The sequence below is a fragment of the Salarias fasciatus genome, chromosome 17 (assembly GCF_902148845.1).
Source record: "Salarias fasciatus chromosome 17, fSalaFa1.1, whole genome shotgun sequence".
NCBI classification, from domain to species: Eukaryota; Metazoa; Chordata; class Actinopteri; order Blenniiformes; family Blenniidae; genus Salarias; species Salarias fasciatus.
Genome location: NC_043761.1, coordinates 6917377 through 6942681, shown reverse-complemented (window position 1 = coordinate 6942681; position 25305 = coordinate 6917377). Strand labels below are relative to the sequence as shown.

At 45.4% G+C, this 25305-nt stretch overlaps 1 protein-coding gene across 6 annotated transcripts in view; it reads right to left on the bottom strand.

The window, feature by feature from the left end:
• Nucleotides 1-25305, bottom strand: part of sox5 (SRY-box transcription factor 5) — a 204515-nt gene that overhangs the window by 165294 nt on the left and 13916 nt on the right. For 3 of the 6 annotated variants that reach the window (XM_030113519.1, XM_030113518.1, XM_030113523.1), the window contains one exon: nt 14168-14232. The gene's annotated coding sequence lies outside the window, so the exon portion shown is untranslated. Of the gene's footprint in view, nt 1-14167; nt 14233-16192; nt 16309-25305 lie in introns of those variants that run through there. The other 3 variants (XM_030113521.1, XM_030113522.1, XM_030113520.1) reach the window with 3 other exon arrangements.

The following is a 25305-nucleotide window of genomic DNA, read 5'->3' as shown; positions in this document are numbered from 1 at the left end:
TGCAAAAAAAAAATCAGTCAGAAAGTTCAGGTTTGAAATAAAACTGGGATATGCAAAGGAGAGAAAGTCCCAGATACGCTCGCGGGGAGAGTGGCATCACAAAGTGAAGCCCAACGATATCCGTCTCATTTGGTGGCCGGCCAGAAACAACACTTCACTGTAGTGTTTGTTCATCAAAAGCATTTAGTCCAGTTCAACATTCGTTTGTTTCCAAGTGTTTACAAGGTTTACATCAGTGTGCATGAATGAAGTAGTCTGCATGTTCTCCGTGCATCCCGTACTTTCCCGTACTTTATCTCGTACTAAGATGTGCATTGTGACCTCCCTCAGCAGAAACGAGCGTCTCGTATCAGCATTTTGCATCAATTTAGCTGATTTTTTTTTTCACTCCTGCCTTTGGTTGGGCATCAGCTTGCCTCATTTTTGCTTGCAGAATTGGTGAACGTGGTTGGAGAGCAAGTCAGGTGGATCGGCGCTCGCGCTGCCGTCGAGAACTGACCCGTCCGGACAAAGGAGAGGTGAAGCAGAGAGGTCAACAAACGGCTCATCATCCGCAACCGGCCTCATTGTACGTTCAAGAGCCGCAGTCGCCACCCACTTCAAGCGTCCCACCACCGAGCCTCAGAAACCTCTCTACCTTCTCGCTCTGGTTCCCCACACTCGTTCTTTCTCGCTCGTCTTCACCACCGCTTCCCTCTCTCTCCTGTCTCCCCTGGAAGGGGCACGTCAGATGTAAACAAAGCCCCGACGCCAGCCACTAATTAAATAGATGAGCAGTATTAACATAACCTGAAAGCCCAAGCCAATTGTGCCCCCCCTCCTCTTCCCTTTAATATCCCTCCTCCTCATCCCTCCATCCATTTTTTGAATTTTTTTTTTCTTCTTGTTGTTGTGATCCGAGCGGTGAGCGCCAATTGTGGGCAGTGTAATTACCATTAGGACAGAAAAGCCTAGCATGTCTTTGATATGGTAATGATGCTTCATGTACACCCTGTACACCCTCCACCCCATCCCCAACACACACACACACACACACACACCCATTCCATTACCCCCACCGCTCCTCCGCCCTCCCCCGTCATGCTCGCACACACACATCCACACACACACACGCACACACACTTCCAGATAATCTCACCCATGAATATCAAGTAGGGCAACTCGTCAACACCTGATAGTGACGGCAGCAGTTTTGCGTGAACTGCCGAAGGGTGACGAGAGGGGTGAGAGAGCAAAACGAGGTGGGGGGGGGGACGACAGAGCGCCTTGGTGAATGATAAAGTGGGCAGAGGGCAAATCTGGGTGCAGGGGAGGGGGGTATGGTCTGAACATAAGTGCCAAAATTGCACCGACAGAAAGGGGAAGATGAAAATGTGGCAAGAAGAAAAGCAAAGGAGGTGAAAGGAACGATGCTGGGGTTGTCAGGAGGAGTGAAACGCGAGTTACTGTCACGTTACAGACAGGCCTCGCTTCTCCAGTCCTCTTCTGCATCTCGGGGTTGGTCTAATAAGACAGGAACACCCCCTGCTGTGATTATTGTTCCAGCAGCATTTTCTTTGCCCCCCCACCTCCCCCCCATCTTGAAGATTATTGACATCCCCCCACCTCCGCGTCCTTCCCGTCCGCCCGCTCCCTTGCTCGCCATCATCCCTTCCTCTCTGTCATCTCCCAGCCTCCCCGTCCGAGCTCTGGCCTCCGGCCCACCGATGGAAGAGGAACAAACCGACCGTCCAGCTCCCCGCTGTCTCCCTCTCATCCCGACTACACACACGCCGTCCCTCCGATGCCGGCCGCCAATCCAAACCCCGCATCCCCCTCCCCCCCCCCCCCCCCCCTCCCCCCCTCCCCTCAACGCCGCGCCGCCCTGGCCAACCCCACAGAATAGCCATGGACCTGGACCCTGTGAACAAGGGCGCGTGACAAGCCTCATGGGGGGACACAATGCACAATGTCAGATGCGCGCAGCTATTCTGTAGATGCAGCGACTTGCTTTTTGCGGCGCAAAACCTGATGCCATTGGCTCGGAAGCGCGGAGGCGATGCCAGCTGAAGGAAGAGCTGGAAAGGACGCAAAAAAAATTGGCCCAATTAAACTTCAAAAAAGAGACAGTATACACAGCTTGTAGTCATATGTTGTACACTAAAAAAGACTAATTATTAAAAGAAGAATTCACATAGAGTGATCTTATACTGTAGGTACTGTAAGCCGGCTCCATCAATACAAGTCTTCATCAGTACTTCCTGTGTGATTTGAAAGCAGCTCTGGAAAGGTATTCCCAGCGTGCATCACATATTTACAGCAAATATGTATTCGGATTCAACCTTTTCTCTTATTTCTAAATTATGTATAACTTCTAATCATAAAGTCTGACATCGTAGCCACAATTTTCAACTGAAAAAGGTGGAATGACAGCAGCAACCTTCCCCGTTTTCCAGTTCTGGGGGGAGAAAACCAGTGTTTTCGTAGGCCTGTCCCACACAGACGCCCTCTCAAAAATAGGGCATTAAATTCAGTAAACAAGAAAAAATGGTAATTGCTGCTAATATATGGTGACAGAATAACAAAGCTGATGATATTATTATATTTCCATTTAAATGATAATTGATAAAGTTTACTGACTGTTAAACTTGAGACAATTATTTTGTCATAAAAGCACAAATAACATTATTCATTAGTGACGCTGATCATTAATAGAAATGAACCACAAATATATTGTTCATCCCTTCACTTCCACAGTTCCCAGAGAGAAACATGTTGCTGAAATTATGAAGTTCTGCATAAACCTATATGAAAAATCAGCATCCTTTAGAAACTATATGAGCACCTTGAATGGCAGCTTTCATGACCGGCGTGTGTGTGATTATGTGTGCGAATGGGAGGTTATTGCAGGACTGTAATGCTGGAAATTTGCTCAAAACACTTTGCTCTGTTTGGCGTCGTTTTGTGTATCTACTCGTCTGAGCCTTCACTGAAGGGGAGCTAGCTTTGTAAACCAGAGCAAGCTTTTCAAATTGATTTTGCCGTCGACGATTAGAGGAACCAGGTAAAGTTACGTTATGCAACTGAAAATCAAACTGAATGAACATATTTACCCTCGGCATTGATTTCGCTGAATTGCCGCGATGAGGCAGAGACTGTTGCTGGAGGTGGAGAGACTGAAGGTAGCCAGGCCTCGCCGCTCGCTCTCCCCCTCATCCCGCCGGCTCCCCAGTGGGCCGCCGAGAGCAGAGGGAGCCCCGGTCGATCAGAGGGGAGCCCAGATGGACCGAGGCGCGCACACACAAACATTCACACACGCGCACACACACACACAGGCACAGACACGCTCACTCAGTCACTCACATGTCATATGTTATCCCATCTGCACTGTCACCAAGCTGCCTGTAACCCCAGGGCCTTGTGGGGGATACACACACACACACACACACACACACACACACACACATACGCACACACACTAGAGGTGTTCCCAGAGTGTAATTGGAGGTGAAGATAACCGCAGCCCCTCTTGTTCGCTTGAGTGGGCACCCGTGTCGTAACAGCCACACACACAAACACTCTCCGGGTGAAATGAGTCTTTTTTTTCACATGCGCAGCGCTGTCCTATGGGTAAACAATCGCACGACCCAGCGTGTGTATTCGTCCGATAGACGCTGACAGAAACCCAATCTATCAACACATGGGAATATTTGGAATATTTCTCATTTGCCGGCAACAAAATGCGACTGACAGTGTGTCAACAGACACAACGACAAAGTCAGGAGATACTTTCACCTCCGCTGCTGCAGCACAACTAGAAGTATATTAAAAAACAAAACATACACATTGACATTTTTCTTAAAATTTTGATATATGTCAGAATTATTCAACATAAACAAGCCTTACTTTTGTAGATTTTGCCAATATTGTCCAGTGATGACTATAAAAGCTTGTTCAATGAAGCAGTTTCGATTAAGGCAGTCCCACTTCTCCAGTGGGAAGTTCCCAGTTTCACCACATCACAGGCGTATTTCTGAAATTGGGGAAGTGGAACATCCCGACCTCCAACTTAATAATGAACGCACCGTCGCTGGTCAAAGTCACAAATTTCTGCGTCAGGCTCTAATTGCAAAATAAACAATATTCAACAAAAAAACTGTTCATAATGTACGCTGTGTGTATACTTGGGCATTTTGTTTGCATTATTTCATTTTACGTTAACTGACTTATTTTACTTATTTTTCTGAAAATAATGGAGGATGTTCAACTTCACTTCAAAATACAATCAAATCTCACAGATGTGCATATCTGAACACACAAAATAACCTTTGACCTTTGTGTTTAAAGCGACATAAAACGATTAAAGCAAATCGCCTGAAATGTAAAGAGTTCATGTCAGAAACAACAAAGGCGCTCACACACTGATGCCTTTGTCTGCCAGAACGGGAGCGGTAATCTTTCCTCCACTTATCTTGGACGCGTCAGCTAAATGGGAAGTGAAAAGTCAAATATGAGATGTCACATTCAGTTTGCCTCCCTGACGACCACCGCCCCGCCCCGCGCTCCCCCTCGCCCGCCACCCAGCTCCCGTTTTGCTCCACGCGTCTCTATTTCATCGCGTCTTCCTCCGCCCCGACGTGACGCAAACACAATGCTGGTGCATCAGCGTGTTGAGCTAATGGATTTTAAACAGAGCCTGGAGCGTGTGATCGGACTGTGGCGTTAGGGGGTTTTTAAGAGACCGAGAGACAGAGTGGAATTAATGTAGAAAAAAAGCACAGGAAGACATTTTATTTTGGAATAACCCCATGTTTCCCCATGTTGCTCACTGCATTGGTGAAAATGCGACATTATAAGCAACATTCATGCACTTCTGTGATCTAAGAGTTGCTTTCACACTGTTTGTGACAAGCTGTGACCATTTCCATGAACACCTTTCTAAGTTTCCATTTCAAGGAGGCAGAATTGTTGAGAGGGGATGAGAAGGACAGATAAAGTGAAGACGTGAGGCTTCCGGCCCACACTCGTCACCGGGCTGAGGCGGGAGAACAAAAGCACAGTTTGCCTTTGAAAGCGCGGCGGCACTCCGACGCTAAACCTGAGAAAACAAGCTGCTTTCAGGAGAGTTGGTTAAAAAGAGACAGAATACAGACTGAAAAAGGGAAAACTGGAGTCAAAGCAGCGGCAGCAGCCCCGACAAGTCCTAATCAAGTGGATCCTACTTAACCACTGGCCACAGAGAGACACCGGGTTTGTGTGTTGAAGTTGCATGTTCTTCTCTCTACAGTTTGATTTCTGATTCCCGAGTCAAAGAATGAATCAATTCAATCTCAATGCCACATGCAGAGGACGGAGCTTCGCCCTGTTTTCAAGCTGCAAAGTTAAGGCAATCCCGAGCAATCGTCTCAAAGTTGGCTAATTACATAACACACCACTTTGCAGGTGTAAAAATCACTGAAGTGCATTGAAGAGTCCCTCTGGAGACTCCAGCTGACGGGAAATTGCAGTAAAGAGTTTAATTGTTGAATTGAGAACACCGGGAGGTATAAATTCCTTCCCCTGCACTCTGGAGAGCGTTTTCTTTGTTCCCGTCGGTGGGAGAGATAACAATTCCTCCCACCGTTAACTACCTGCCTGCCTGCCGACCGGGTTTCGTTGTGTTTTTCTTGTGTTTTGTTGTTGCTAATAGGCCTAATTGGCCATAACCCAGGCACCCGGAGAGAGAGGGGGGGGGTGGCGGTAATGCAAGTACCTGCTCTTTATCTCCCGCTTTCCCTCCTTGGCTCTCTATCGCGCTTTCTCTCACCTAGAGACACTTCCACAGAAGCTCAGACCATCCGCAAAAAAAAAAAAAAAAAAAAAAACTGTGGGGAAAAGGTGGAGGTGGAGAAGAAGAGGGGCACCAAGTGGCGGAGCTCCAGAAAAGAACGGCAGGTAGAAGGGGAAAGGAGGGCGTGAGCGTCTGCGCGGTCTCCCAGAGAGCAGAGAACAAAGCCAGGTAATGTTTATGGATGACGATCTTTAAAGGCTTGGCGTTTACTGAGCAGCACTTTGATACTAAAAAGACCCTTGATTATCGCCGGGTCAGGCTATAGAATGCGCGCTCTTGATGTTTAATTGATGTGGCTGTTGTGTGACGGTTAAACACGTCATGCTGCCGTTTTGATCTCCCCTCTACGCCATATCATATAGCCGCAGAAAGCCATTGAAGTGAGATTCATTTGTTCTGCGTGGCGACGAGCGCTCCCCTATTTGATCTGTACACGTGGTTAAACTTTCACATCACTCACTGTGTGTGTGTCTGTGTGTGTGTGTGTGTGTCTTTGTTTTACTCCATTTCCGGGGTCCATAACTTCGGAACAAAAAAATAAAAACTTTCAATACTTAAAAAAAATCATTATTCAATAGTGAGTACACAAAACTGTTTTATATCTATATTTGTGTAATATTGATAAGGTTGATAATTATACATAGATACAGTTAAGTCAAAAGTAATACCTGTTAATAGCAAAGCAATTAAATATGGTTAAAAAATAACAAGTAATATTTTGATTCGCTTGAGAAAAATTACTCTTAATTGATTATTTTGTAACAATAGCACTTTTTGATTGAGTACAACTTAAGCAATGGAACAATAGATGTAATTGGAACATTTTTAGATAGATAGATAGATAGATAAAGGTGTGCTCTGGCTGAACATGTAAAGAATATAGACTGTATAACATGTGTAGCTGCTCTGTGTAGTGTATGTACAAGTGTTGTTAATCACACCGTGTTGTGTTAATGCTCCTTTGAGAAAAAGGCAACAAAACCGCCCCGTCTGCACTCCGAGGGAATACTATGAGAACAGTATGTCAGTGGGCAGATTGTTTGTGTGTGTGTGTGTGTGTGTGTGTGTGTGTGTGTGTGTGTGTGTGTGTGTGTGTGTGTGTGTGTGTGTATGTGTGTGTGTCTAGAGCAATGGGACCTGAAGGAACACCGCGAGGACAATCTGTCGCCCCTGTGCCTGGGCCCTGGGTGACAGATGATGTGCTCCCACTGCTGAGCTTTGTGAATGTATGCATACGTGTGTGTGTGTGTGTGTGTGTGTGTGTGTGTGTGTGTGTGTGTGTGTGTGTGTGTGTGTGTGTGTGTTCGGGGGTGAGGGGGTTGACCGTATTGAGTTAGCTTGCCACAATAACAATAGTTTTATTCTCGCCATTTTGTTGTCGACTTCAGCCAAAATGAATCCAGAGATTGTCCTTGCCCCTGTGTCAACAAGCCTGCATGCTGCTCAAGTGTTTTCAAGCACTTCTTTAGCATGTCTGACAAGCTGCTATTCCCAAAAAACAGAATGTATATTCATCGAAAGGTGCTAAAGGTCCTTGAAGTGCTACAATACAGAGTCAACTCTGTAGTCGCTATTGGCCTTTTGCATATATGGATATTACGCTTACAAAACTGAGAGGACAAAGATGTACACACATGTAGAAAAATATTGTCCTGGGGACAAATAAAGTGTTTTTACCGGCTTATATTGCATGTGTGGCCACAGATTGTCCTCACTATGAATGCACACCATACATCCAGGAGAGAGTTTTGAACATCTCGCCGTCTCAATAGGTAATGCACTCAACATTGTTTGCGAGTGAACGGATGGTGTGTTGCATTCAGCGACACTGAATGTGACTTCACATTTTCTAATCTCCAATAGCAAAGATATTGTTCAGCGTGTTGAACAGCCCAGTGAAAGCACATCAGGCTATATAACTCAATAAGGATTTACTAAATGTTAAAATGATGAGTGTTTTTGTTAAGCGAGGAGGAAACGTGAAATAACGCGTTCAAAAGGTTAACCGCATAATAACTTTCAGACAGATACCACCGAACAAATACCTTGAATGGTTAATAAAACAAATTACAAGAAAAAGAAAACAGTAATTCAGAAGAGAAGCAAAGTGGGACATAATGTGTGGAAATTGCTCTGACCCTGATTGTTTTCATTGTTCTTAACACTCCTACATGCGTCTCCACAACTTTTAAAAGTACACAATATCTGACGCATTCCCAGCCCGAAGGAGTTATTTCTTTTTTCTCAAATTTCCTGTAATCTGAGTCTGGATAATCCAGATCAGGGGTGTCGAACACAGTTTAGTTGAGGGGCCACACGCAGTCCAGTTTCATCGCGAGTGATCAGGACAGGTAAAGTAATGCCACAACAAGATTCAAGTTTAATCGGCTCAGGGTTTTCTTTGTTGTTGCGCAGAGTATTTGTGATGGAAAATGTCGATGTTTTTATGACACCAAACAAGTATGATTTCAACAGAGGCCATTTTTATGATGCCTTCTGTTGTAAAATACAGTGAAATGTTCAGAACACTTGTTCTTTAACTGTTGCATCAGCAACTGCATTTACAGGGAAAAATTCAATTAGTTTGGTGGGCCAGATCGGAGCTTTTCGTGGGCCAGTTTTGACCCACAAGCCCTATGTTTAACACCCCTGACCTAGATTTTAGTAGTGACACTCTTACGTTGCCACAGATCAGACAGGCAAAAAAATATTCACTTAAATATTCACAACATACAAACACAAATATCTGAAGAGTCACATAAACTGCATGCTGGAAGTTCCTGGGAGAAGGTCGAAGACTTTTATCGAGCCTTTATTCTTGCTCTTCCTCTTGTTTAATCTGGAGAAACGCTCGTTAAAGCAAAGCAGCGTTTTTACGGGAAATGTGGTTTTAATTTCGAGAAGCCCAAAAGGCTACATAGAGCACCTTTAAAAGCTGACCAGAGGCTAGAAAGTCCTTATAAAATACGACAACACACCCCGCTCCCCCCCGCCAACCGTGTGTTTTCACTGATCGTCTCTCAGTCGTTGCAGCGTTTCCGCAGCCACAGGCCAGTCTTCTTAGTATTACTCACCACTGTATTTACAGTGAAACTCCGGGATAAACTCGCCCTTTGTTACCGAGCACTTAAGATCTGACGTGTGGTGTATACACGCAGGAGAGTGGAGGTGGTGCGTCTCTGTCCGCGGGTGTGTGTGTGTGTCACGGACAGTCGTTTGTCTCTCAAACTCAAACAAAAGAGCGCACGTCCTCCATCACGGCTTTATCTGTTTATGCCATCAGCTACTCAGCACCCGCACGCATGTAAACACACCAACCCGCCCCCTCACACACACACACACACACACACACGTGCGCGCATTAAGAAAAGTAAGCAAACAGGTGGGGGGAAAATAACCATCATCTTTGAAGGCAATAAGTTCTGGATGAAATTTACGGTCAAAAGCACATCACTGTGCAATTCACAAATACGGTGGTGAAACTAGATATATATACAAAAACATGGCTTATATGACAAGATTTAATTTCAGTGATGCATTCAGGTCCACATGTATAACCAAGCTTTGATTTCTCTTAGAGGGAAACACAACAAGTTATTGTCGTTTGTGCAACTTCATCCATATGTATTTCATATTCTGTATTATTAGAAGGAAGCGGGTGAGGGGAGTCTATGGGGAAGTATCAAAAACGCTCTTTTTTCACCCCAAGCTGGACGGGGACATGAGTTAGACGCAGTGTTTGACTGACAGCGTTGGGCAGCCTGCCAGAGTGTCGGTGTCCCACAGTGGGGAACCAGAGACAAAGTAAGCAAACTTGCTCAGCATGGTTTCAAAAGTGTTTTTTTTTTTTGTAGAGCTATAGGAACAAAGCAGTGCTTGCAATAGAACCACTTATTAGCTTTTTGGTCAAGAGTCAAAAGTTTTTTGTTAGCTCTTCGGTACCAGTGGAGAAATACATGCATGGGATTGTTTGTAGAAGCTTTGCGCTGTGTTCCAGGTCAGGATGACTGGTTTTATGTGACTTTCTGCACATGACAAGGCTGCGTCAGCCAAGATTTACATGCTGACAGAATTTCTAAGACTGGGGTTGCCAACTCCCAGAGACTGAAATAAGGGACGCCTCTCGCGGGCAGCTGAAAAAAACTGGGTTTTTGGGGGGTCAAAAACACATACATAACAGCATTTTGCCACAGTTATACCTATTATAGACTATAAAAACACATTAGGCAACTGCATTACACCTACAGTAGCAAGATTGCAATAACTCATGATCAGCTTGATCTGTTTGTATTGGAGGCCTACAGTGAGACAGTTATCATTCAAGTATCATCATCATCATCATGGACAGCAGCTCTCAGCCACTGCACCGGACGGTAGAGGAGCTCAGCGGCTCCTTCAGTGGCGACTGAGACCCTCAGAGCAGGAAGGAGCTACCACAGGTCTCTCATCCCCACCGCTGTCAGACTGTACAATTCCACTGTGTGGAATATGTGCCATAATCCTGGACATTATAATATCCTGCACCCGCCCCCCTTTCAGAAATTCAGCGACACTTTATCGTCCATTCACTCTGCTGTATCCATTCACTCCGCTAAAACATATTGTACATAGGCCTATATATCATACTGTATAATTATATATTGCATCGTATATTGCATATTGTATTGTATATATTGTATATATTATATATTTCCTGTTATATTTTTAAGATTCAGGTTGTACATACAGTTAGATCTTCATTGTCTTTAGCTTCTGTTATCAATCCTAGTATGATTTGGACAATTACTTGTTCTTTATTGCACCATTCATTACTTTTGCACCCCGCTGTGTGTTCTATGAGCCTATACACCTGTACATTTCTCCACTGTGAGATTAATAAAGTCTTCTATTCTATTCTATTCTATTCTATTCTATTCTGTTCTATTCTGTTCTATTCTATGTTTATTGCTAAATGTGCAAAATAACATCAAACAGCTGCTGTCTCTTCTGGATTTTAACATGTTTTTTTTTTTTTCAACTAAAAAAGTGCAAAATCAAAACTGAAAAACCTTCTGAACAAAAAAAACCAACAAGGTGCCGTTTCTAAACTGAAAACACACCACAGTCTGCAGCAGCAGACACAAATCAATGAACATGATATATCCGATATGGAAACGGCACAAACTTACATGTCTCTGGAAGCCGTGCTGCGCTGCTTTAATGTTTTGATTTACTTCTTCCCATGCGCTCTGTGACGAAACTGACGATTGGCCAATGAGCTGCCGTAGCCTACTAGGAACGGTCTTTTTTTGACCAATGAGATAAGAGTGATTCTGTGTTGTCAAACCCTGTTTGTCAGCTCATTGGTCACAGAACGTCAGACAGCCAGTGAACAATTTACCGTAAGTTTTCATAAAAAAAGCGCATGTTCCATTGCTCACGTTTTGAGTGCGTTCCCTTTCAGCTCAATACGGAACGCACACTTTTACGTCCAAATACGTAACGATTCCGTTTTTCAAGGAACGGCTGGCAACTCTATCTAAAACCCAACAAAGAAGACGATGCAACAAAGAATGCTAAACTTGCTAACTTGAAGTTGTGTCTTTGAGGTCTCGTAGACCTGTATTTTAAAGAAAGCCACATCATCATCAAAGTCCAGGTCATGAAGATGGCGTTGCTCTCCTCTTCCTCTCACCAGCACGCATAAACGAAGGTCCAGTACATCAACAGTGAAGCTAAGAGGTATGGGCTAGCTATGCTATCAGGTGGTAAACAAACTCATTCCTTTCAAATCACAAGTGAAAATTTGAAAAGGAAACTCAAACTTTGTAGATCGATGAATTAATCCGACAGCACGGTTCCAGTTCTGAAGCAACAGCAGACAGCAGAGCTATCGGCCACGCTGACTTGTGGCATCCTGCTATCGCGGTCTCAGCCACTGACCCAAAAGTTGCACAGGCACCCAACACACAACAAAGTGAGCCCACCGCTGGGGCCGGTGACCCCGTTAGCAGAGAGTTACTGGTACCCCAATTTCATGAGGCTAACATTAAAGACAACTGGACTTGACGGAAACTGGACCAAACCCACGAGCTCCATTCTGAGGCTGCCCGCTTGGCCTTGTTTTCTGGACGGAGCGAAGGAACACAACCCATATGTCAGACAATATAATGTCCTGTGAAGCATGGCACTCCAGTGGTCTCCGGCTGGAAAAAAAAGAAAAGGAGCGCGCACACACACACACACACACACACACACACACACACAAATGCACACAGTCTGATTTGAGGACAGGGCTTTCTGGATGACCGCTCTGGCAGATGAAGACACAGCAGTGACATGGAGGCTGTTTTAGTCAAATCCGGTTGTGCGCATGTGTGTGTGTGTGTGTGTGTGTGTACACACATGCTTGTACAAGTGTGTAAAGGTTTGTGTTGTTCAAGAAGAAAGCTTGTCCGGTGAACACCTATGTAAGAAGTTCAGCTTGCAGGGTTAGTTTCCCTCCTGTCTGCTTGTTTCACTCGGTGTGTGAGTTTGAACTTACGCTGGATCTCAACAGGCCGGCCAGCGAGGTCAGCGCTCTCAAAAGGCCTGGCATTGTTACTGGGAGAGACTCGTCCTCTCCCTCGCCGTCATGCACACACACACACTGCTCAAACTATCCCCAGCTCTTTGTCCTGGGTCCAGATGGCATGTCGAGTCTTTCATTTCCTATTCCGTCCTCGTGGTCCCTCACTACCGAGTCTCTGGGCCGGCGAGGGCCATATGCCCAAACTGAACTGACCCAGCTCACACCTCACTGTCTGCCTGTCCGACAGAGAGTTAGATCACAATTTGACCACAGGGGTATTTTCAGTCCGAGCACACAAAGTGAATCCACTGTTTCAAGAGTTAAAGCTCCATATGTCTCTTTTGTCTCAGCTGTCATTTTCCATTTCCTCCCCCTTCTGTCCCTCGACCTTCATTTCCCAAACAAACTATCCTGTTCTCTGGACCTTCTCTGGACTCTTTCTCTGTTGGCCGGTTTGCCTGAATCCCTCTACCCCTGCGTTCGCTCTGTGAACTGAAGCACACACAAAACAGAATGGGCTCAAGTTTGCAGTTAATTCTAGAACATTTCCTACAACCTATAGATGGTCTATTTAACTCAAAATCGTGATTTTTAATTTATCTCATCATGCTGGTATATTCTAAAAGGACCAGAAGCATCCAGAAGCGTCCTGAATACACAGCAAAACATTGACAAAGAAGACAGAGAAAGCGATTGAGAAATGTAATAAGTCAATTTGGTAGTTATTTTTATAATAAAAATTTCATCTGAGGATCATGACCTGAGCTTATATTGACGGACCTACTGCTGGGAAACGGTTCTTATGTGTCACACTTGGGCGTTGCCTGTGTTTGCTTACAGACGCCTGCATGTGTGAACCCTGCCAGTAAAACACACTCTCTATACCCCGTCTGCAAATGTAAAGGAATAATAGGCTCAAAAGGCAGAAGTGGTCAGCTTATATTCAGCAACTGAAAATGGAGCATTTGACCACAGTCTGCTAGAAAATAGTTTGACTTTAAGTTTATTGAATTAACACCCATGGATCGACAGATTTAGCACACCGAAACAAAGCGTCCTTATATAGACACTGTCCGGTAAGGGCTTTGTATGCCTCTTGTTTGCATGTTCCTATATTTAGTTAGTCTCAGTTGCCAAGTTTTGATGACTCACATTTCTCAAAATAAGCAGAATTTCCTCTCACGTTTTTGCAAACCATCCAGTTGTATACTGTACAATATTTGTCAGCTTATAACTTCTTCACACTCTCATTCCTCTTTCTGTTTATCGTCATCTTTAATAAAATGCACAAGTTAAAAAGCAGTTTTAAGTAATATTTTTGTCATTACTGATGTTACAGGTGTATTTCCATTCCACAGCGCTGCGCCTTGTAACTTTACACGCATTTACCTTCAGAATGAAGAGGAAAAAAGCGCCTCATAAGGTCCCAACCCCCCTCGCCTGTAACCTCTGTGTCAGATGTAAAGATATGACGCTGACTGGCTGCCCGCCGCCGCACAAAGGCCAGCTGAAAATGCCGATTGGCTGGATGCTGACTGTGTAGCCATGGAAACTGACTTGAGCCCCGCGTGTGACCTCATGAAGGCCGCGTGAACGCTGGGTTAGCGAGAGCAAGAGAGAGAGCACAGAGAAAGCAGGGAAAGTGTCAGCGTGTGTGTGTGTGTGTGTGTGTGTGTGTGTTTGACAGATCATCCGTGCCGCTGTCACTACACCCAGTTCCATATGTGGTCATCTGCCTTGTTTCAGGTGCAGCAGCGCCTACTTAACTCCACTTAAATTTGTGTGCGTGAATGAAAATAGAAGCTGACCTACGAGTGTCTCCGGAGAGGTGGTTCTGCTGCGAAGGGAATACCCATCAGAGGGACGGCCAGCCCTGGAGAAGAGGAACAGGAAAAAAAAAAAAAATCGATAAATATAAAGTGAGACGGAGAAAAAAAATCACTATAATAACTTGGTGACTACAAGAGTACAGTAAATGCAAGAACTACAGTGGGAGGAGAAAAGAAGTGAGAGGAAAAAGTAGAATGACACAGAACTGCAAATGTAGATCAGCAAGTCAACATTTTGAACTGAATACTGTCTATAATTACAATCCTCTTTCAAAATATATTTTGTGTACCGAGAACAAAAATCCCTCCTCTGAGAGAATGCGTTTAACAGCCGAGCACCCTTTTCGAGAAAACTGTAAGGCACTCGTCCTTGTCCTCCAAATTTTGTAAATTACGCCGGTTAATGTTGCTATTTGTTTTGTAGTCGTGCTGGTTTTCATTGTTCGGTTAATTATGGCGCGGAACAATAGAGGCTGCGGCATTTGTTCTGCAGAAAAAAATGAGGCTGAATTTACTCATTAAAACATGACTTTGCAGAGCAAATGCTGCACAGTCTTCTCTCTCTCTCTCTGCTTCTCTTACAGATGGTTTGTTTTTATTGGCAGCGACGAGGAACAGTTTGACATTATGGGAAATATGTTCATTGATTTTCTTATTGCGAGTTAGATGGGAATAGTCACGCCAGTGTCGTTTCTGCATGAAAAAATGCGAGGCCGCGTCTCGCAGCTGTTAGTCAAGCTTCGCGTCGTCGTTAAAAGTTCGGGGAAGCTCGTGTCAAAAGGAACGGCCGAGAATCGCCACTTGGACGCTCACAGAGACAACGAGCGGCAAGAATATCAATCTCAAACTGTAGCCCGAACTTTCAAGTTCGTTTCTTGCTGACAAAGCCGATAAAGCAGCATTGTTTTTTTATTTAATCCCTGCACTAAACTCAGCTGCTGGCTACATCCTTGTATTTACCGACACGAAAGCGTTGTTGATTCGCGCTGCACTCCAATCTAATTCAGCCCGGTTTAGCGCGGTCCAGTCCTGGCAGAGGGTCGCCCAACGCCGCTCGTCTGATTCAGTCCAGATCCAGATATATCTGGTTTAGTTCCCTTCAAAACCGAAAATGTATTTCTGAGCGCCAATAAACAAGGAAACCAACAAGCTATGAAGGTAGAAGAAGAGAATTCTGTCGATGGGTGTGACCGACGATGTCCCTGCGAGGAAGCGTCGACCTCTTTGCATTTCCCACACACTTCTGCAAAACCGGCAGAATTTATAGAACTATATAATACGCATATATTTATCATCACACACACTTAGCGCGGCCGGCAACAACAGGGACACGGCTAATGAAGCCGAGGACAAAGACAGCTCGCCGCCTGTGTGAAAAACAAACTGTGGGTAAACATCCAGATCAGTGGATCTCCTCTTGGCAGGCCTCGGCAGCCTCTCTGCCACATCCAGTCGCAAAAGCGTCACCCTCCTCCCCTCGTTCCAAACCAACACCTCCCTCTTAAACATCAGCCATTAGACAGAAAAAAAACACACACACACACACACACACACAGCACAAGGGCGCACATACACACCAGTGCGCTCGCGCACACATACAGTTCCATTTATTACTCTTTAAAAAGGTCACCGTTTTCTCTGGCTAAGCGCCCCGCGCTATTGATAATTTTATGCATAAACAAATGGCAAATTTGTGCCACATAAATATGTATTAGCAATTAATAATGGTGGTGTGTGTGTGTGTGTGTGTGTGTGCGAGTGCGTGTGTGTGTGAGGGGACGCCAGGTGCATGCCGAGTGGGGCTGGCTGGCTGCTGGTGGAGCCGCTGAGTTGGACCGGTGGCTCCATGCGACTCGCCGGTCTCTCTCTACTTCGCTGTATCTGCACAATGGCCACTTAGGGACACGCGGCAGAAAATATACACAACACACACACACACAAAGACAAGCGATACACCCATACACACACAGGTACAAAATGAACACACTAAGCACATCTGCTTACAGCTTAAATATTACACGTATGCATATATGCAGGAGTTCCAGGCAGCAGCGGCGCACAAAGGCAGGCTGGAGGCCGTGATGGCGCAGCAGGCTTAATGTCCTCTCACTGCGTCCCACCTGGAAAACAATGCATCCATTACTGTACATTATACACACCCCGAGAGACGGAGGAGGGGCCGAGGACTTTAGACGCGCTGGTCTTTAAATATCTTCAGCAGATACCCGCAAATTCGAAGTGGGTCAAGAGAAGGATTCCACCAACAGTTTGCTTCAGGTTCTTCTGTCCTTTGGTTGTTTTTCTGTAGTTTGGAGGCGACTTCACACACTTCCAACCCACAAGACACAGAACCTCCAACTACCACCACTTTCTCAGATAAACACTCAAAAAAAAAAAAAAAAACAGAACCAAATCAATCCAAACCGGACTTTAATGGAAAGTAGGAAATTGCAAAAAAAAAAAAGAAAAAAAAAAAAGAAGAAGAAGTGAAAACACACAGTTCTGAACCACAGTGTAAACACATCTGACCTCAGCTGAGTTGCAAGGACAGCAAAATCAGCAAGGGATATTTCAAAAATACTGCGTAGAAGTTGTGTGTGTGTGTGTGTGTGTGTGTGTGTATGTGTGCGTGCATGTCCGTCTGCATATGTGTGTGTGTGTTCTGTTTGTCCGTCTGGCGTGTTGAGAGCAGGCTGGCTCCCCTGTAGAGCACAATCACTCTGCTTGGCTAAACACAATCACACAACCTCAGCCCTGCTCACATGGTCCACAGAGGAAGGGAGAGAGCAGGAGAGCAGGGAGCCTACATGGATATACGTGTGTGTGTGTGTGTGTATGCGTGTGTGTGTGTCCTACAAGCACTTGCAGGACAAAAGGCAGCCCCATCTGTTCCATTGTCACAGGGTCTTTAATACGGATCAGATAAACATGACATTTGGGACGAGCGGCCACACACACGTCGCAGACCCCGACGTCCGAACCCCCGTCAACCGCCGCGCACGTGCGCGCGTGTCTGACGAACACGGAGAGAGTCTCGCTCTTACTCGTGTCGTATGCATGCAATTTGCACACTCCCGATTCCAGACAGATGCGAGCCGAGTATGTGCAAACACACCTGAGTGTGTACGCGCGTTGCTGAAACACACATTATGCGGAGACGAGCTTCAAGCGCTCCGTAACAGCAAAGACTGGTTTTATGGTAAGTTAAGGTGAGGACAGGGGTTACGGTGATGAACATTGCATTTATGGTTGATGTGAAATTCCCTGTGTGTGTGTGTGTGTGTGTGTGTGTGTGTTGTATAACCTGCTCCCGTTCTCGGAGGTGCAGGGGAGGGCTGACACGCTGGATCTGCGGCGGCTGTGGGAGGATTAGCGACCCATTGGCCTAATCAGCGGAGGTAATCAGACTATACTCTATCACGACAACAATCAGTCAAGAGAGACACACATCTGCCTATTGAGCTCAGCTCTAATGCCATAATAGTGATGAAACATCTGGTCATTTGGGGCTCGATGCAATCAAGAAGAGGGATTGGGACAGTTGCAGATGGCGGACCTATAGTCATTATCTGTTTGAGCCGGCGCCGACTCAGACAGAGGCGTCGACACAACACACAGGTTCACAGGCTGCGCTTTGGTTCCTGCTGTTTGAAAGACACGAGCAAATAACGTGTCAATAATTGTGACGTGAGATGAAAATGAAGATCTATCACATCGTCCCCACTGTGGAGCATGGCGGTGGCAGCATTATGCTAAGACGGAGGCTCACCTTCCACAAACACAACCCTGAACATGCAGTCTAGGGTTTAAATCGAAGCGTTTTCATCTCTGAGGAATCCCCGATCGCCGTTCGCAGAGGAACGGCCAAACATTTCAGCTTGTTTATGTGAGAAGTTGGTGGAGACGTCCTGAAGGACCGGCAGCTGCAGCTGCCGCGAAAGGTGGTTTTACGTTTAACATAATGTTGACTCCTAGAGGGATGAATCCAAATGTACACCGCACTGTTCAGAAAAGTTTTACACTACAGGCTCAGCATCTACAGAGAAGTTTGTAAGTATATCTTCTTCATTTCTGGGTCATGTGATTATTGCATGGAGTCTCATGTGTTAAATATTCGCGCAATTCAAGTGAAGGCTATCAGACATGGAAACAAAGTCAAAATAACCTGCTTCAGTTCAAACTAATCAAAAAGGGGAAAGAAAGCTGATTTCACTGACTTTGAACGCTGCAGCCACAAGATACGCTACATTTCCCAAACTGCTGTTCTGGGATTTTTTTTAACACACACAATCATCTGTAGTGTTTACAAGAACAAGACGGCCAGTAAAAGAGAACACATCCAGTGAGGAGCGGTTTTCTGTGCACGAGGAGGACGCTCTGATAACAGGCAACACAAACTCAACAACCGGGCTCGGAAAGCAAAACCTCAGGGATTCAGCTCAGTGTGAACCTTGAAGCAGATGCAGGATGAACGGGGAAGCGAGGCTGCCATTTAGAAAATTTCACTAACACTGATGTGCATAAACTTGTGCCTCATTCAATTTCTGCTGTAATTTTCTGAAAGGGTCGAAATGGATGAACGCAACTTTAAAGAATTGATTCATCCTGCCTGTATTTATAGCTCAGGTTTGTGTTGGTTCTGACATTTTCTGAACAATTCCTGCCAAACAGGTGCCTATTTACCTAAACACTTCAGCCTCCTTAAGTATCACTGCTGAAAATGATGGCGACGTGGCGAAGAGCAGCAGTCATGTGACGCCTCTGGTACACGACAGTGAGTTGGCTGCACTCAGTCACCGGACCTCCAACCTATAGAGCACCTCTGAGATGTGGCGGAGCGGGAGGTCGGCATTATGGATGTGCAGCCAACAAATCCACAGCAAGTGTGTGACGAAATCATGTCAGTCTGGAGCAAGCGTGGTGATTGTAAGACAAACAGTAGTCTAACATGGTACGAAATAGATCAGCCTGAAGTTGTGATCATAAATTGAACTAAGCGTATGAATCGTCTCCATTCTCCTGGAGTGAAGTCGAGGGCTTGGCGACCGCGAAGGCTTCCCCAGGTTTTGTTTCCTCTGCCCTTCCCCCCCCCCCCCCCCTCGAACCAGAAGAGCAACCAACCACCGCCACGACATTCCACGCTGTCTGAGGCTGTGGGCCAAATTACCTGACTACACAAGAAACACACACACACACGAGTCTACTCGAAGTGAAAACTGACCTAACTGGATACCCCCAAGGATTCTGTGAATGAGTGTGTATATGTGTGTGTGTGTGTGTGTGTGTGTGTGTGTGTGTGTGTGTGTGTGTGTGTGTGTGTGTGTGTGTGTGTGTGTGTGTGTGTGACTCGTTAGACTAAGGGTCCAGTCAAATGTTCCACTGGAATAAAAGAGTCATTGTTCACCAAGGTGGTCCCCGCTGGACCCACCATTTCACTCACAGAAAAAACACACACAGACATATACATGCATGCACGCACACACACGCAATACGCATGTATGCACAAGCTGGAGGCCATCAGACAAAGGCGCACACACACATACACACACACTCCGGCCGGCCTAATCATAGCTCTTGGTGAGAGGGTGGCAGTGGCACACAGGTAAACATTTGACTGTGGGATGTAAACGCTGGTCTGTGTAAATTAGGTGCGCACACACACACACACACACACACACACACACAGATGCACAGTCATAGTGTAATTCAGACACAGCTACTTCCTTCCTGTGGGGTGATGATGTTTAGTCTCCCCACACCGCAATCTGATTGGTGCGTTTGATCTCACTGCGCTTCCTGTTTGGGAGCACTCCGACCTCTCCGGGCCCAGATCTGGGCCGGCCCCGGTCGGCCCCGGTCAGCGTGCGCCACATGTAGGAGGCTTGATAACTAGTCTGAGATCAGATGTGTCTGATTCACCCCGACCGTCATCCGGTTAATGGGAAGGAGCTGGATAAGTGAGCTGATGTCCCGAAGCAAACAGTTGCATCATTTCAATCCTTTATTTTTTTTTCCCCTTCCAAACAGGGAGCAGCACACAAGCAAATGTCACTTCTTCAGCTTTTAAGGTGTCAAATTTGTGACTGTTCCTCAGGCTCAAAACACTGACGTCTTATAGTCTTTTTGCAAATTGATAGCTATGAAGACACTTTTTTTTTTTTTTTTTGGGAAGAGCACACAAAATGAATTTGGTTTGTTTGCTTTTTTTCTTTATCAACATTGCTGGATCCAACAATGTCGACAGCTCGACAGTCTTTTTAATTTGAGACTTGTAATCTATATCAGCCAGTATCTGCATTCAAATCTGCCTTTAGTTTTATGCATCAAATGTTTTGGAATAATTTCCTTGAAGGGTGAAGCTCAGCTCCGACTGTGAATTTTAAAAAATCAGGTTTGAGAATTTTCTCCCTTTATAGTGTTGGGGTCAATAACAAACAAGGAATATTGACTCCCTCACAACAAGATTTGTTTATTTTCTGGTTCTTGATAATCCACATCCAAAAAGAGGATTTTTTTTTTTTCTCTTTCTTTCCATCTTTGCAATTTTTGAAGCGCGCAGACTCTCAGTTCACTCCAGTGTGTCGTGAATGTGTCTGGAGCTCCTGGACACAAAAAGAGGACATGATACCTTCCTGCTTTCATTGCAATATAAAGCTCCTGTGACAGCCAAGGCCGGTTTGCCTTCAGTGTATTTTTACTATAGTCATTCGAGGACATTAAATGAAGTGAAAAGCGTTCAGATAATCGGCGACACTCGGGGAGTTTCTATTGTGGCATCAACTCAAGCTGAAGTATGGAGGAAGTGACCTCAGTGTGTTTTATTTTACATCCAAACACTCTTTCGCTCTGACAACGGCATTCGATGACCGTACATCTTATTAAAACGCCCATCAGAAAATCTTGAAAGAAAGAGGTCACCCAAGGAAAAGTTCTGCATTTGGACAATTTCAGCCGAGTGAATTAAAACCATAATGGCTCCTCAGGATTCTCATCAAGTGCCGACCTTCGGTATTGAGGCAGGGAGTATCGCGCCCTCTGTGAAGTAGCGAGGCTGGATTCGAAAAGAACACATGAAAAGTCGGAGAGGTTTGACGGCGGCGTCGTATGGGTAACCTCAGCGACGGGAGAACAGGTTTTCTGAGAAGGTAAGATGAGATGATCAATTAAACATGTGGTGAAATGACAGCGTCACAGTATTGCTGGTGAATCATTTATAAGTTGTAAGCAAAAAAAAAAAAAAAATACAAAAAATTGATGCAATCGGTTGTGAAATTAATGAAAAATCAACAAATAATGTACAGTTTCCCCAAAATGTTGACTGGCTGGACTGGTTGACAGCCTCATAATTTCTCCCTCCAGTATAAACATCTGTTTTTTCTCAATGCGTACCGTAATCTTCGTCATGATCTCATTACAACTTCCCTTTGTGGCACACATGACATCTTCTACATACATGACTAATGGGACATTTTATTAAAAAAGATATGTGATAAAACCTCTTGATCTCCAGGCCTGATAAAAGAAACACAACTAATGACTTTATCCTCGGGTGAGGAAAGAAGAAGAAAAAAAAAAAAACTGCTCACATGGTGCACATAGCTAAATGTTGAATGCACTTTTATCTACGACACGAGGGCTGAAAAATATCCAGATTACACAGTTGACTTTATCGGGACGGGAGAAATACGCCAGTGATTGTACGAAGAGGCTCATGTATAAATACCACCTCTATTTCCTCCAACAGAGAATGAAATAACTAGAAGAAAATCGCAAGGGAAATACTAAGAAACAGGGGAGAGTCTTGGACAAGGACACATTTGTTCAGTTCTCGTGTCCTTCTGATTTGTGAAGACATGAGGTTTGACTTATTGGTAAAGTTAAAAAGCCGTCATTTATGAGAACAATGACACCAGGAGCTAAAAATGTCTGGACCCGCCCTCGCACGGCTTTCTGCCCCGCCGTCCAGAAATAAAAAAAGAGTGCGAAACTGACTTTCATAAGAAAAGGGAAGCAAAGAGAAAAGAGAAGAAGAGGAAGGAGTTGAAAACAAGACATGGAAATGTGATTTAACCGAAGCCGCGCTTCGCAGAAATTGCAGAGTCACATTAACATCATGCATAAACACACGGTGACCACAAAGCACATCACAGGCTCTCTCTGCACGCAGTAAATAAATAGGATGAGGATAAATACACACAGGGAACTAAACATCACTAATTCAGGTATATTGCAACAGATGAGCAACTTTAAATGAATTTCATCAAGCTTAGATATTGGTTTTTTTTTGCAGAGAAACGCACAAACGAGTCGGTATTGTTTCAAAGACGTGTAGAACGTGCGCGGGACAGACCCTCGTCGCGCGTCCGTTTCACGGCTGGAGTGTGGCGCGATCAATTTGCCACCGGAGTGGGCAAATTGACGTCGGCGGCCCGTCTTTGATATAAGCGAGACGGCCGCGGCGGTAGGAGGTCAGCGGTGGGAAGCACTTGTTTGTACTTGCGAGACTTTACTGTTTGTATCCGAGTCTGCCTTTGAAAACAGTGGGCTGACACACAAACGCACAAGCGCGCGCACACACACACACGCACAAAGCGTAGGGTTCACTATGGACTATAGAGCGTGAACTATGGATTTGTGGAGGCCGGGATCCATCGCAGATTTGCCCTCTTGACCCAATCAGTGAGCGGTGCATGAATATTTTATATTCTGCGAGAAGCTCTACATATTCAGCTCTAGGTTAAGTGGAAGTGGAAAGGTCCAGCGCCAACACACACTCCTTAAAAGTCAACTGTCCAGTCTGAATTTTGTTTTTTGCCCAAAAATTTTATCCAGGACAAAATAACTTTAAAACTAACTGCCATATGAGAGGAAAAAAATGTTATGTAGACATAGAGAGCTGCAGGAAAAAGACAGAAAACTTCAGTTTGTCGCAGGGCGGCCTGCCTTCATGGGTTTTGTTTCTCTAAATGAAATGAAACCTTCGACGATAAACATCCTACAGAGACACAGAGGAGGTGGATGGACCTTCGTCTCAGAGGCAGCTTGCAGCTCCACTCGCTGGCGACTGAGAGCGCGGCTGTGACACCAAACTTCCTCATTTCAGGCTCATCGAAACGCCGCACAGGCCACTCGGGCTTCCACAAAGTGGAAGCTGCTGCACAGAGTTCTGTCTGCAGAGGTATCTATAGAGAGCCAGACAAGCACAACACTGGACGGCTGAAATACTAAAATACTAATAAAAATAAAAAAAAAAACGCGGGGGAGAGAAACAGTGTTTCAGGCTGTATTTCTACCTGTTGCTCAAATCTGCAGCGACCGGAGAAGAAACACACTTTTCCTCACTGAGCTTTGACAAGAGGAAGAGGAGGAGGAAGGCTGATAAAAACACTTAGGGCTGTCTCGGGTTTGACAGGGTGAGTAAAACACACCGAGCGCAGATCCCTCCTTGTGTCCACACAAACACACACACACACACACACACACACACACACACACACACACACACTCGCTGATGTCTCTATTCATTTAGACTGTCACACCGACACACCCCCGAGAGATCTCACTTCCTCTGTCAGCCAGCTAAATTACAGTCTTCCTTCTCCGAGCCCCCTCCCCCCCCCCCCCCCCCCCCACCCCCTCGTCTCTCTCTCACCTCTGTCTCGGAGACAGACGGTGACAGAGACACATGTTGGGCCTGTTGTCGCCCCGTTCGCCGCGTCTCCGGCGCCAGATGTGCCGCTTAATGTCTTAATGTGATTACGCGTCCCGAGCGGGCCAGCGCGCATTGGAGGGAGAAAATGTCGTTCGCCGGGAGGTCGAGCGGGTCGCCGTCCCGACCCGCTCCCCTCGTCTTCTCCTGTTATTCCTCTGAACAATCTCGCCACGGCCCACACGGCTGTCAGCCGGAAAAAAAAAAAAAAAAAAAAAAAAAAAACCTACAATTTCACCTCGATGTAATGATGGGTTTTTTTTCTAATTAGGGGAAACTAACTGAAAATTTCCCATGACTGAAATTATTGTAGTTATATGTTAAAATGTGTTGAGGAAGTTCTGATGCACTCATTTCTGGCAAGACAATCAATTTTTAGATGGGCGAATTGAGCGACTTTGTTTCGACCTGAAATAATTACAGGAAGCTGGGACATTCCCGAAATGTTTTGAACAACTTCAGCAGTCTTTATATAGTCTGTCACATTCTCTCTTCACACACATGCACAAACACACACACACACACACACACACAACAACAACAACAGTAAACAGGGTTCAACACCTTTACTGAGTTTATGGGTGACTGATGTTGATCTCTTCATATTTTATGGCAAACTAAAGCCCAAAATGAGCAAATTTCACAGATTTTGCATCTTTCTTTTATTTGGATTGCATTTCTTTAAGTCGAACGCTTTACCTGCACACACTTCCTCCACGCACAATGCAACAAACGGAGCGTCGGCGCGCATGTGTGCCTCATCCAGAAGTGGAACAAGAGCTTTAATTCCATCTCAGCATGGTAACAAACGCTATTTAAAAAGAGATTAATTCCACAAGAGGATTATTCTTCACATTGGAGATAACAGAGGCAGGATGGGGGTGGTGGACAACATTTGATCTCGCAAACATCTCCCTAATCCCAGGTGTAAAACATGTTGGTGTTCAAAAGACAGCCCTGCGTGTGCGTATACACTTCTTCTACTTTGTGTGTGTGTGTGTGTGTGTGTGTGTGTGTGTGGGGGTGCTAATACATTCCTGTAGGCCAAAACATCAGCTGTAGCCGCCGGCTCCTTCCTTATAGTGCCAGCATTGATGTCAGTTTTACTACCGTTCGGTGCTGACTGACATATCCAGTTCATTAAAGAGCTTCCATCTGCAGCTCTGAACATGCAGTGTCACGCAGGAAAGTCCTCCGCCGCGCGGCGAGCGGCGTGATTTACATCTCCGCTATAGGACGCGGCGCTTTGTCTTGGGGTGGGGAGGAGGGCGGTTATCACACAGAGGGCGATGCTGAGCAGGGAAAGAGACGAAACGTCAGAGAAAATAAAAAATCAAATAGCTATATGCATTGTCTTGATGGCCTCATATGCTGCTGGATATCAGGAAATGTGAAATGACGCGTTTTC